This window comes from Pygocentrus nattereri, chromosome 5, assembly GCF_015220715.1.
Source record: "Pygocentrus nattereri isolate fPygNat1 chromosome 5, fPygNat1.pri, whole genome shotgun sequence".
NCBI classification, from domain to species: domain Eukaryota; kingdom Metazoa; phylum Chordata; class Actinopteri; order Characiformes; family Serrasalmidae; genus Pygocentrus; species Pygocentrus nattereri.
In genome coordinates this window covers 20,605,979-20,620,043 of record NC_051215.1, presented here as the reverse complement: position 1 = coordinate 20,620,043, position 14,065 = coordinate 20,605,979, and the positions used below count along the sequence as shown (strand labels likewise).

At 40.7% G+C, this 14,065-nt stretch overlaps 1 pseudogene; it reads right to left on the bottom strand.

Annotated features, from left to right (window-relative positions):
* Window positions 1-10,753: 10,753 nt before the first annotated feature.
* LOC119263486 lies at window positions 10,754-12,992 on the bottom strand (annotated as a pseudogene).
* Between the last annotated feature and the right edge of the window lie 1,073 nt (window positions 12,993-14,065).

The following is a 14,065-nucleotide window of genomic DNA, read 5'->3' as shown; positions in this document are numbered from 1 at the left end:
ACACATGCATGTATTGATTTTACAATGTGAAGAGGTGTGGAAACGTTGGTCGGTGTGCAGTACTGGTCTTGTTTGCTGTGTTTGGTTATTGATGTTCTTCACTCTAAAAATATCTCGGAATAAAATCAAACCCAGACTGTAAGATTAGAGAAGCAGGGATGTTGAAGATGCTTTAGGAGCACAGCAATGTGTAAACAGAATCAGATCATTTGAGTTCTGTCTGCACCATATGGTGACAAAACTGGGCATTTATCATTTATTTATTCATTCCCTTCCAACAAAAACACAAAGCCCATGGTACACAGATAACAATGACAAGCATGCAAGAGTAGTGCAACTACACATGAAATTTTTTTTAAATGTACACTGTTCTAAGCCGCTTATCCTTCTGGGTCATGGTGCTGAGCTGGAGCCTATTCCAGCAGTCATTGGGTGGAAGGCAGGTTACACCCTGGACAGAATGCCAGTCCATCACAGGGCAGACAGACAGTCATACACATTCACTCACACCTAGGGGCAACTTGGCTATGAGGTGAATGGCACCACACCACCCTTTTCAATCGCACAGTTGCACTTAATTTTTGGGAGCTTTGGACTCACAGGATGAAAATGACTGGGCTGAGCAAAGTTTACAGAACAGACAGTAAAACGATGGTGAATATATGAAGCTGAAGCCGATTAATGCTTTTTTATTTGAGTTTTCTGTTCCGCCTTAAATGATGCAGCAGTTACGTTCCAGGGACTCACGGCTGCGCCATTTAAGGTGGAATGACAAATCCCAATATGAAGCTGGCGAATAAGAAGTCCGCTTCAGCCTCATGAAGCCGTTTATTCCGTTTACAGCAGGGAACAAATTCATTCACATGAAAACCAACTGACTGTGTGTGGAGACCCGTCTGCAGTCTGACTGTCCACTTTGGGTCTTGAGTCTTTCTGAGTCATGTGGATCAAGTCTGTGTCAGAGTCTGAGTCACTGTTGTTAGAGTCAAAGTCGAGTCCTAAGTCTTTCTCGATTTTCTCAAGTCGAGTCTGGAGTTGGACAAAATGAGCTCTGCTTTAGAAATTCATTGATAAGCAACCATAAAAAACTAAGAGACACGAAGGCAAGGAAAAGCCCTAAGGTGGAAAAGAAGCTGAGATGTGCTTTTCCTCTATTTGCATATGTGTAAATGCTTTCTTTGGCAGAAACTGTAATGGCCTTCCTGAAAATAAGCCGGGCGTTAAAAATGGCCTCTCAGCTTCCATATTTCCACAAAATATCCTTACACACCCACACAGCCCTCTCTGTCTTGGCGTGAGGGAAGCCTCCTGGAAGAGATTAGCATTTTTTCCTCATTGAGATCCTGATGTGCAGATCTGCTCAGGGCGTTCAGAGAGATAGGGGGTATGATTGATGGAGAGGAGGCAGAAGGCAGCGTGCCTCGCCCTCTCTGAATGTAGACTCTCCACGACTCCACGCTGGGTGTCCTGACATCTCACTGGAGTGAAGTTGTTTATATTTGCTTTGAAAATGTATTTTGACTAGAATTCTCAGTGAAATGTGTTCTGTGGTTCCAGAACTACTCCTATGTATTTTATTCAAAACTACAGGGTGATGGTTTGCTGGAGGAGAGATCTATAGAAAAGTGGACGGAGAGATGAAAAAATGAATGAAAAATTTCTCCTTTTTTCTGTAAACTCACAAGCTGTGAAGTGTATCTGTTAGGACTGGGTCTTTAGCTCAGGCTCTAAATGACAAAACCTGGTGAAAAACAAAAAACCTCGGCATTAAACTACAAATTTCACGTGTTAAAACTATGTGACTTCAAAAAAAGAAAATGTGATCAAATGTAAAAAAACATGATCACTTAAAAAACAAGTGAAAAAATGTGCAATCATGGGAAAAACGTGTGTTAACATTAAAAACACACGAAAAAAATGATAAACATTAGCACATGTGAAAAAAATGTATTGTCACAAAAAACATGTTCTAAAATATGATCATATTTTTAAAAATTGGTTTTATGGGGAAAAAAAATTGTATAAACGTTAAGTGTGATAACATGAAAAGCCATCTGATTATGGGAAAAAACGTGTGATCACAAGTGCTGTTTCATGTTACACATTGTTTTTCCATACTCCACATGCAAAATATACCATTGCAGTCAAACAGAAACCTTGTAGCTCTATTTTTCCTTTTTTGTTTTTGCAGAATTTGAAAAGGCTAGTTAGCCTGAGCCTCATGTTAAAGCTTTATGATGAAAGGACCAACAAAAACAGTCCAAAATTACTTGGAAAAAATCAGGTTACATTAACTTTTTTACAATTTGTAACAAAACTTATTTGACCTTCTCCTTTAACGTTGCCATTTTAGACATACAAGGTTTCGCTCCAGTAGTGCTGATATATTTCAGAAGACAAATAAAGCGTGCTCACTGTGATGAAAAAATCTGATGTTTAAATGTTCACATAAGACTGTCTCAATGTTTCTCTTACCTTTCTTTAATTATAGAGTTATCAATGTCAATGTTAATTTTAAAAATTTACAGAAAAGTTGGGATGCTGTGCAGAACGTAAATGAAATAGGATGCAATGATGTGCAAATCATTTAAACCATATTTTTAAAGCAAAATACTACAAAGACAACATGTCAAATACTGAAACTGAGAAATTTGATTGTTTTTTGAAAAATATTTGCCCATTTTGAATTTGATGCTAACAACACGTTCCAAGTAAGTTGAAATGTTTTCTGTTTGATACAGGATTTCAGCTGCTCATCATTTCGGGGTTAATTTGTCATTTTTCATTTCATAATGTAACATGTCAAACAGGTTCAGATGCTCACAGATGTAAAAACAAGAAGAGGCTTTACTGATAGTAACATAATCCAAGGTCATTGTCAAAAAACAGGCATGGGTCAGTTTCAGAAATGTTAAGAATAAGAAAAACACAAGCATACCACAATGGCAAACGGTGCAAAATGGGAAAGGCAAAAAACGTGGTCAGTAATACAGGCAGAGGCATGAAGTCCAAACAAGGCAAAGGTCATACACGAGATAACCAGAACAGAATAAATGCTTAGTAGCCCGATGACTGCTGGGATAAGCTCCAGCACCCCCCCGCGACCCTGACGGAGAAGCGGCTTGGAAAATGAATGAATGGATGGATGGATGGATGGATGGATGGATGGATGGATGGATGGATGGATCACAGAATGGAAGGAAGACTTCATAAAGATCCTAACTAAAGTCCAGTCTTAAATACTGAGCTAAGTCTGTCATGTGATTATAAACACAGGTGATAAGAATTAGTATTCAGGAGATCGAGATTGTTGATAGGAGCACTCAGTCACATGTGGAGTCAGATGACCTCTCGGAGAGTTCTGGGAAATTAAGTCCAGGTAAGTATCGTTGTCTGTAGTCTGTGTGGCAGTCAGTTGATCTCCCAGAGGATTCTGGGAGATCAAGTCCGAATCTACTGAGGTATTTGGGTGCGTGTCACCTAATACACCAAATGTTTTCAGTTGTGACAGGTCTGGACTGCAGACAGGTCAGTTTGCTGTTTAATGTTGAGAAACATTTTTCTTGAATTGCTGCTCTATTTGATGGTGCAGTCTTTCACAGAGTGGTGAACCCCTCCTCATCTTTACATCTGAAAGACTCCACCTCTCTAAGATGTTCTCTATACCCAGTCATGTTGCTGACCTGCTGCCAATCAACCACCAGGTGTTTTTTATCATTACAAAACCAGCCTTTTGTTCCCCCGTCCCACCTTTTTTGGAACGTGTTGCTGGTATCAAATTCAAAATGGACAAATATTTTAAAAAAAAATAATTTTCAATTTCAAATTCTGAACGTCACAATGCCTTAATAAGTTATGGCCACAACTTCAATTTCTTTTCCCCATGCCTTACTAAGTTATGGCCACATATTATTTTTATTTATAGGGGACGTCACCTGCAGGGCTCTGTACTCATGTGTCTTTACTACACTTAAGTTATTATAAAGGTCAGAATGTTTTATTGCTATTATGTTTTAATCAGGGGGTGAAGCAGACCCCCCCCCCCCCAGCACCCATATCCTGTGTCCCTGTACAGGGATATAAGCTCCATAGCTGAGCCCATATTCAGAACAGCTGCGTGATGACCACTGATTTCTTCTTAGAGACTGTAAAGACTGCAGGAGAGTAAGTCCTCATTAACAATCTGCTGATACAGCAAGACAGATGAGGGGTGTGGAAAACTATCATCAAGGGTCCACTGATGCAGGCGGTCAGATAATTGATGTAAAATGAAGATAAATGTTAGTGTGGTGAATATCTGAGTGAACGGCCACAGAACTGAAGCAACCCAGTCACGTCTGAAATCATACGTCATGCTTTCATATTTGATATTGGAGATATTAATATGAGAACCATTGCCTAAAGGAACTTTAGGGCAGAGTTGGCCACATGCAGGCCCCATCCCCTGAGACCAATTAGGAACCTAGGACCTTGCTTAAGGGTTCATTGGCAGCAAAAAGATGTGACCATCTGGGATCAAATCAATGACCTTTTATTTCGTGGTTCAGGGCCAAGTTCCTTGGCTGATACCCAACCTCCCTGATATTATCACCTCTGCATTTAACAAGAACCCAAGACCATCTCTCACACAGAGGACACAGAGGACAAGCAGACAGGACCAGGGAGGAGACAAAGACTTGAAAAACAACAAAAGCACATGGAACAAGAAAACAAAGTCTGGAACAGAGCAAAACAAGGACAGGGCAAGGCAGGATGTTATAAATGGTTCTCTACATGGTCGAAAGGTTCTTCAGTTTGATGGAAAATGTGCTTCTATATAGCACCAAAAAGGGTTCTGCTATAATTGCAATGCCAAGCTTGTATACAATAGCAAGAAACATATGCATGGTGAAATGGTTCTTCAGATTGATGGAGGATACATTGTCGATGGTTCTATATAGCACCAAAAAGGGTTCTTCTGCTGTCACAATGTCAAGCTCATGACAATAGCAGAACCCTTTTTGGTGCTTTATAGAACCCTTTTCAGAAAGGTTCTGCAGAACACCATAAGCAAGCAAATGGTTCAAGTATATAGAACAATTTTCTTTATGAAAGAACCCTTGAAGAGCCATCTTTTGTAGGTGTAGAATTAACACCAACAACAGTTCTTGAACCATTTCCAAAAAGATTCTATATACACAGCAAATTTGCCAGTTCTAAATTAAAATGAACAGGTTCTCAGTGTCCAGGTTCACACCAATCTGAGTTAAGTACACTTTATAAAGTGTTGCTATATTACACCATGTAGTCTCTTCAACTCCTCGGGACCACCGGTGGTTCCAAAACACACTTTATCATATTCTGCATAACTTTCATATTTCATAAGCTACATTCAGAAGGTGGGCGTCATATGAGGCTGTAACTCTTCTTTCCAGTCAAATAGATGGTGATGTCATTTTAAACCCTTACAATAAAAGAAGCTGAACTCACAGTTTGTTTTTCTACTGAAAGTCGACCCATTTTTCCACAAATCTGGGCTATAAACTATAAACAGATGGTCTCTTCAGTGATCTGCTCTGTAAACAATACTTTTATAAAATAACACAAAGAGCGTCTGAGATTTTTGGTTTTCAGCAGTAAATTGTCAGCATATAGTGATATGTGTAGATCATAAAACATAGGCTCTATTAATTTGAGGGGCTTTTACAAAAATAAATAAATAATTATTTAAAAAATAGTTTTAATATAAATAATAATTTGCCGTTATGTTTTGTCATGTAAATTCAGATGGACAAACCAAAATATACCCTACAGAATAAGAGGTCAAGCATTAAAATGTCAGGATTGAAGGTGTTGTTATTATACCTCTCAGGTGTTGCATGGTACACTGGAAAGTCTCTACAGCTCAGAACACAGGTGTTGATTTAGCACCGCATTGGAGAAGATATTCAACGTATAAAAGCTGTCATAAGCTCTCCCATGGAGTCCATTGCATGGAATTCCTAGCTCCACACATGGTGTGGTGGTGCAGTGGGTAGCACTGTTGCCTCACCACTAAACTCCCCAGCTGGGTGACCAGTGGTCCTCTCTGTGTAGCGTCTGCATTTCTTCCTGTGTCTGTGTGGGTTTCCGCCCACAGTCCAAACACATACAGTCAGGCTGACTTGCCCCTAGGTGTGAATATGCATGTCTGTGTCTGCCCTGAGGTGGATCGATGACCTGTCTGGTGTGTTGCCTACCTTTTGGCCAATGACTGGTGGGATAGGCTCCAGCACCCCCCGTGACCCTGAGGGAGAAGCATCTTAGAAAATGTGTGTGTGTGTGTGTGTGTGTGTGTGTGTGTGTGTGTGTGTGTGTGTGTCTGCCCTGAGGTGGACCCATGCCCTGTCTGGTGTGTTGCCTACCTTTTAGCCAATATCTGCTGGGATAGGCTCCAGAACCCCCACAACCCAGGAGGATAAGCAGATTAGATACTGTGTATGTGATGTGCAAGTTCTCCAACACTTGAAACATGTATTCTTTTAATTATACACACATGGATTTGCTAGAAAAAGTGGTAATTAAGCAGTAGAACTCGAGAGGGAGTGTGCTATCCTGAAATAACATCAGGGCTGTGATTTGGTAGCCGTAGATCATCACAGCCATGATGTTATTGGTGATAACACACTCCTTAAGTGTTCTATTGCTTTAATACAACAGTTAAATAAATAAAGTAAGAAATGAATAAACTGGGCCGTGAACGCGGCGTTTAATATTTTTTAATGTTCAGTTCCTTCACTAAATTATAGTTCCTTAACGAGCAGCTTGCTGCTGCGTCAGAGTAACGAGCTCCACCCACTCGCTGCACAGCCAGTAGTTTGTTGTCCAGCTCCACACAGACCAGCATTCACACTCCATTTTTTCTTTGCATGTTTTCTTCTATTTCTATTCTTGCTCAGGGCAGTTACCTTTCTTCTCTGTTCATTATATGATTTATACTTTCACTGCACTTTACTCTAAATGTGCTTTAATGTTTGAAAAATCTTTAACCTATTTCAGAAATTCCACCATGTCTGACCAAATCAGCTGTCGGTCAAATGTGATCTTAAAAGTGTCCCTTTTCTGTTTGTGGCAAAGTAATAAATAAAAACATTCAAATGACTTGAGCCTCTCCTACAGCTGTCAAAGTCGTTGCTTAGCAACGGCATCTCAACAGTGTGATACAGTATTTGTGAAAAGCCGGTTATGTTATGGTGAAATAACAGCAGAGGTGGACGAAGTACACAAATCATGTACTTGAGTTAAAGTAGAGATACCCAAGGTAAAATATTACTCCAGTAAAAGTAGAAGTCCTTATTCTAGACCTCAACTTGAGTAAAAGTACAAAAGTATTTGCCTTCAAATGTACTTAAGTATCGAAAGTAAAAGTACTAAAAGATTAATTATGGCTCTGATGTCCTGTTATCATTTTTATAACAAGACTCGCTTCATGAACTCATTTTAGGTGAAAATCCTCCAGTGTCTCTCTTGGTAAACCAGTCTTTTAATAGAATGTCATTAATTAGTGACGCTGACGTCTATTAAAATGATCATAAGCACAAAACACTGAAGGTAAACAGTTTCCATCAGGGAGAACCAAGTGGCTCTGAAATCTCTTTTTACAGACAAGCAAAGTTTCAGTTTAAGATTACTTTATAAATTGAATAAGTTTAATAAAAACTGTCTTTAAACTCAGGTTCACAGAGAAGTTTTCCTTTACTGTATTGATCTGTGGGTCTCTGTTCATAAACACAAACCAGCCCAAACTAATTTACTATAAAATGAAAGTGTTTGTATGAATTCAGAAAAAAAGAAACATGCCAGTCACGACTGCATATGTGTACATATTTTTATATTGTGGTCTATTTACACAAAGTTAGGTTAGTTCCATAGTTAGTCCCAAATTTTTACGCTGCTGCACTGACATTGAACCGTGTGGTTGCACTGGGTTGGTATGACCAACAGATCAAAACAAGCTCAGAACAAAGTGACCGCTGTGCCCTGATTGGATTTCTTGCTTTGCGCTTCTTTCGTTTTGACATGTTACATTTTTATACACACAAAAACCAAAAGGAACAACAGATTTCTCAAAACGTAGTGAAGATAAAAAGTCAGATATTTGACTTTGAAATGTAGTGGAGTGAAAGTAAAATGTTGCCCAAAATAGAAATACTTAAAGTAAAGTACAGATACACGAAAAAACTACTTAAGTACAGTAACGAATTACATTTACTTAGTTACTGTTCACCACTGAATAGCAGGACAGTTAGAATGTGTCTCAACCAATCAGCTTGTGCGGCTGGAACTAAGTGTTGCATAAAAATGCACAATGTATACACTGGTAGCATGTTTTGTACAATAATTTAGCATAATAATGTAAATAAGGTTTACAAAAGTATAGGAATAGCTTTAAATTGCACAATTACAAGTTCTGTATTAAACAAAGATCTAATTACTTTACTCATCAACTTCTTGGACTGACAAAAGTCACCGGAAGTTGAAACCACGCCTGCCAAGAGTGCTGGTGTTCACACTCCCTTATAACACAAGACTCTCTGTTCTATCATCTCGCTGGGCATAAAACCTCCATAATCAACTCTAAAATTGTAACTTTGAACAATCAACACTTTATAAAACTAAAAATTTGCTGCGTAGAACCACATACAACACTTACACTTCATAAAATCACTCGAAACAAGTAAAGAATGTCAAGAAATTTGTTATATCATCTTATAATGAGATAACTTATTATTGTTGGATTAACTTAACAACAATTTCAACTAGACTCATTCTAAATTTAGGATCATTTCAGACCAGTCAGTGCACACCAGCATCCAAAATGCAGCATGTGCTGGTTTTGCTGGTCTATGCTGGTTTTTCTAGCAGAGCTAGCAGTAAAAGTGTCCATCAGCAGACGTTTGCCTTGATTTATAATATATCTCATCAGCATATTCAAAAACTAAACCCATGAAGTAAACAGGTGGGTGCAGGATTTGTAGTTGACATTCTGAAATATGTGTAAGAAGCCATCTGTGTGGGCGTGTGCACGTGTGTTTGCACGACTGCAGCCCACTGTTCTGAGCTTCTGCCAAAAATGCTGCGCATGGATTCAAGGAAAGGTCAACTGAGGAAAAGCATGATGAAGAAAAACAGAGGAAGAACAACTGAGAGGAGAAGAGGGATGGAATAACGTATACATTAAACAACACTGCAGAAAAACTGTATCTGAGCCAGTAAAAACATAAGATTATGCTAAGAAAATAGAAGATGATTATATCACTTATTTGTAGACATAGTTTACTTGTTTTAAGCCATTTTATCCAGTGAAAATGGTTTATTCCATTGGCAGCATGCATAATTTTACATTTACGGCATTTGGCTGATACTGTTATCCAGAACGACTAAAAATTTGATCAATTTACAAAGGTAGGTGGAGGTGGTGCCCAAGAACACTTGCTGGTATAGTGTAGGGTGTTTTACCAGGCAGGCATTGAACCACAGTCTACAGTGTAAAAGTAAGAAGCGTAACCCACTACACTATACACCCACTACACTATGCCAACCACTATATACCCACTACACTATACCAATCACTATATACCCACTACACTATACACCCACTACACTATGCCAACCACTATACACCCACTACACTATACCAATCACTATATACCCACTACACTATACCACCCACTGTATACCCACTACACTACACCAACTGCTATATACCCAGTACACTATACCAACCACTGCATACGCACTACACTACACCAACTGCTATATACCCACTACACTATGTTGTGTCTTTACTCAACAAAGTAAACATAAATAAATGATTCAACTCGGAGGTAGAATGAACATGACTTTTACTGAGCTTCACTGTAGTCTCAATGTACACATCACTGCACTGGCAGGTAACCTACAGGTAAACTCAATTGCTAGGGGAGTGGTTCCGCTGAAGTAAATAGATCCACTCTATACACTACACTCATCCCCTTTTAGATTAATGCTACATAACTAAAGTAACATATAACATTGTCAATGCATTTAACACAATCTGTTATTCAGTTGACATATGTTGAAACTTTTTTTTTTTTTTTCCAGTCCATAAGTCCTATAAGTGAACTCACAAATCCAATCTTTTCGGTGGTGCCCTGAGTCGTTCAGGGTTACGTCTCGGAACTTGTGGAGTGCTCTCTGTAAGTGGCACTTCCTCTGTAACTGTGGGTGTCACTGTACTGTGGTCGGAGTTGGTTCCAAGATCAGGTGGATGTGCTGGTTGCTCCAGTGTCTGTGGTTGAACATTCAACAGCTGGTCCACATGACGTCTCCATGTATGCTCGCCAGTGTCCATGTCGTACATCAGAGGGCCGCTCCTAGTGACTATCTTTCCAGGCGACCACTTGTCCCCTCGGTAATCACGTGCCAGTACCTGCTGTCCCACATCGAAGCTTCTTGCCGTTTCACCTGAAAAACTGCTGAACTGTTTGTTCTGCACTTCTCTCCTCAGGTTTGGCTTCAGAAGGTCAATGCGAGATCTCAGCTGTCTGTTCATAAACAGCATTGCAGGTGTCTGATTGGTTGTTGCATGGACAGAATTGCGGTACACCAGAAGGAAATTGTCAATTTTGTGTTGAAGAGAGATGTCTTCTTTTGTCATTGCTTTTATGGACTTTTTAAATGTTTGTACGAACCGTTCTGCTAACCCATTTGTTGCTGGATGGTGAGGTGCTGACTTGAAATGTTTGATACCATTCTATTTCATGAAATCTTGAAACTCTTCAGAAGTATACTGTGGGCCATTGTCACTCACAATTTGCTCAGGCAGGCCATTCCTGGCGAACATGGTTCTCAGAACAGAAATAGTCTTTTCGGATGTTGTTGATTTCATTGAGACTACTTCTGGCCATTTTGAGTGAGCGTCCACAGCTATAAGAAACATTGAGTTCATGAACGGGCCAGCAAAATCAATGTGCACTCTCTGCCAGGGTGCAGACGGCCATTCCCACGGATGTAGGGGAGCCTGTGGCGGTGCGTTTTGAATGCTCTGGCATCCTGGGCAGGTTTTGGTGATGTCCTCAATTTGTTTATCTATCCCTGGCCACCATACGTAGCTACGGGACAGGCTTTTCATCTTCACCGTACCTACGTGACCCTCATGTAGACTGTCCAACACTCTGGTGCGAAGCTTGGAGGGCACTACCACACGTGATCCACACATCAAGGTTCCCTGGCAAACTGACAGCTGATCACGTCTTGCCGAAAACTCAGGAAAACATGGATTCCCATGGGCAGGCCAACCTTGTACTGTGATGTCATACACCTTGGAAAGTGTTGGGTCATTCCGCATTTCTTTTCGTATCATGGCATTTGTAACTGGCAGCTGGTCTATCAGTGTTGTGTGGAATATTTCAGCCGGGTCACCTTTTGATGGAATTTCTTCTACAGATGTTGATAGTGGGAGGCGCGACAAACCATCAGCATTGCAGTGCTGTTTAGTCCCCTTGAACTCGATGTCATACGAGTGTGCTCCTAAGAACAGGGCCCATCGCTGTAGTCGCGCGGCTGACATCACTGGGACTCCTTTCCGTGGATTGAATATTGACACTAGGGGCTAATGATCAGTCACTAAGGTAAACCTTTGGCCATAGAGATAATGGTGGAACTTTTTGATACCCCATACCAGGCTAAGGGCCTCCCTATCTATCTGTGCATCGTTGCGTTCGGCACTTGAAAGGGACCTTGAAGCGAATGCAATTGGGCGTTCAAGTCCATTATCCATTGTGTGCGATAAGACTGCACCAATGCCGTACGGGGACGCGTCACATGCTAGACGGATGGGTCTGGATGGATCATAGTGGGTAAGTACCTCGTCGGATGTTATTAGTCTTTTTGTTTCTGCAAATGCCCTTTTACATTTTTCTGACCAACGCCATTCCACTCCTGTCTGCAGTAGCGCATTTAGTGGATACAGCATTGAAGCAAGGTTTGGTAGAAACTTGTGGTAATAGTTAACGAGACCTAGGTACGATCTCAATTGTGACACATTTTCAGGTTTAGGTGCTTTCAGTACTGCTTCAATTTTGTCTTGTGATTTATGTAAGCCGTGCTTGTCAATGACATGTCCACAGTATGAGATTTCTCTTTTGAAAAACTCACATTTCTCTCTCTTTGCCTGTAGACTGTACTCATTCAGCCTGGTACTTTGCTCAGGTTCTGGAAGTGATCATCATCATCTTTTCCTGTTATGATAATATCATCCAGGTAGCATTGTGTTCCAGGTATGTCCTGGAGCACCTGATCCATGGCTCTTTGCCAGATGGAGCTGAAACAACACCAAACACAAGTCGATTGTATTGGTAAAGTCCCTTATGGGTGTTGATGGTTAGGAACTTTTTGCTTGACTCCTCCACTTCCATCTGGAGATAGGCCTGTGACAAGTCGACCTTAGAAAACTTCTCCCCACCAGCCAATGATGAGAATATGTCTTCGATTCGTGGAAAGGGGTATTGCACTATGCGCAGCACCGGGTTAATGCTCACCTTGAAGTCCCCACATATACGCACTTCACTTTTTCCTTTCTTCATCACGGGAACAATGGGCGTAGCCCAGTCACTCCAGTCAACTTTTGAGAGAATGCCAGATGCCTCCAAATTCTGCAGTTCGGCATCTACCATAGGACGTAGTGCATACGGCACTGGGCGCGCTTTGTGGAATCTTGGGTTGGCATCTTTTTCAAGTTCAATTTTGGCCTTTAGGTGTTTAAGTTTACCAATGCCTTTCTCAAACACGTGTGCATTAGCCTCCAACAACTGTGACAGTCTCTGGTCAGGGTTGCGGGTGGAGCTCTTGCGGTTTGTTGAGATATTCAGGGCTTTTATTGCATGCCAATCAAGCTGAATTCTTCTCAGCCATTCACGCCCTAGTAGAGCTGGGCCTGTGGTTTTCAGGACATAGAGCTCTAACTTGTGTGTTTGGTCATAGGCCACATCCATAGGCCACATCCACTTTAAGTTTCCCTTTGGGTGACACCTTTTCACCTGTGTACGTTTTTAACATCACTGATGTCTTTTTCAGTGGTAAGTGAGAAAACAGCCTGTCATAGTCGGTCTTAGAGATAACTGACAAGGCTGAACCTGTGTCCAGTTTCATTTTAAGTTTCACTCCAGACATTGTTGTCGTGACCCATATTATTTTCCGGTCTTCTTCAGTTATGCTATGCAGCTCTAAACATGACAAGTCATCTTCCTCACTGCTGTGTGTGTGTTATCTGAATGTTCTGTTACTTTGTGCATTTCGTTTGCTTTGGCCTTTAATTTAGGTTTAAAACCTTTGCTCTTTCCATATTTTTCTTTTTGGGTATTAGTTTGGTCTGTTTTGCATGCTCTTTCTATGTGGCCTTGTTTGTGGCATTTCCTACATGTCTTTTCTTTGAACCAGCAGTCGTTTGCATGGTGAGAGGATTTACCACACCTGTAGCATTTTTGCTTTTTCCCATTCAAGGACATTTGATGTACTTCGTTTTCTAGGGTTTTCTTCTGTAGCTCTGATGCACCCTTAGCTGCTGTTTCCATTGAGATAGCTAGTTCGAATGCTTTCTTCATATCTAGCTCTTTTTCTGACAGTAGCCTTTTCTGTGTGCTTGTACAGTGAATGCCACATACCAATCGATCTCTTAAGGCATCGTTAAGCCCATCTTTGAAGTCACAATGCTGCGAGAGTTTGCGCAGTTCGGCCATATACTAAGATATGCTTTCAATCATTGTTTGATTCCGTTTATGAAATCTGAATCTTTCCGCTATCACTAATGGTGCGGGGTTTAAGTGCTTCTGCAACGTCTCAACAATGTCTTTGTATGACTTGCTTGACGGTTTCAAGGGGCTCAGGAGATTACGCAGTAGACCGTAAGTTTTAGCTCCCATTAGACTGAGGAGGACGGAACTTTTTTTGTTATCCTCGATATCATTAGCGTCGCAATATAACTCCACTCCCTCTATGTATGATTCCCAGTCTTCATTTGAGCTATCAAACTCCTCTACTTTCCCAACGTAAGCCATTTCGGACATGA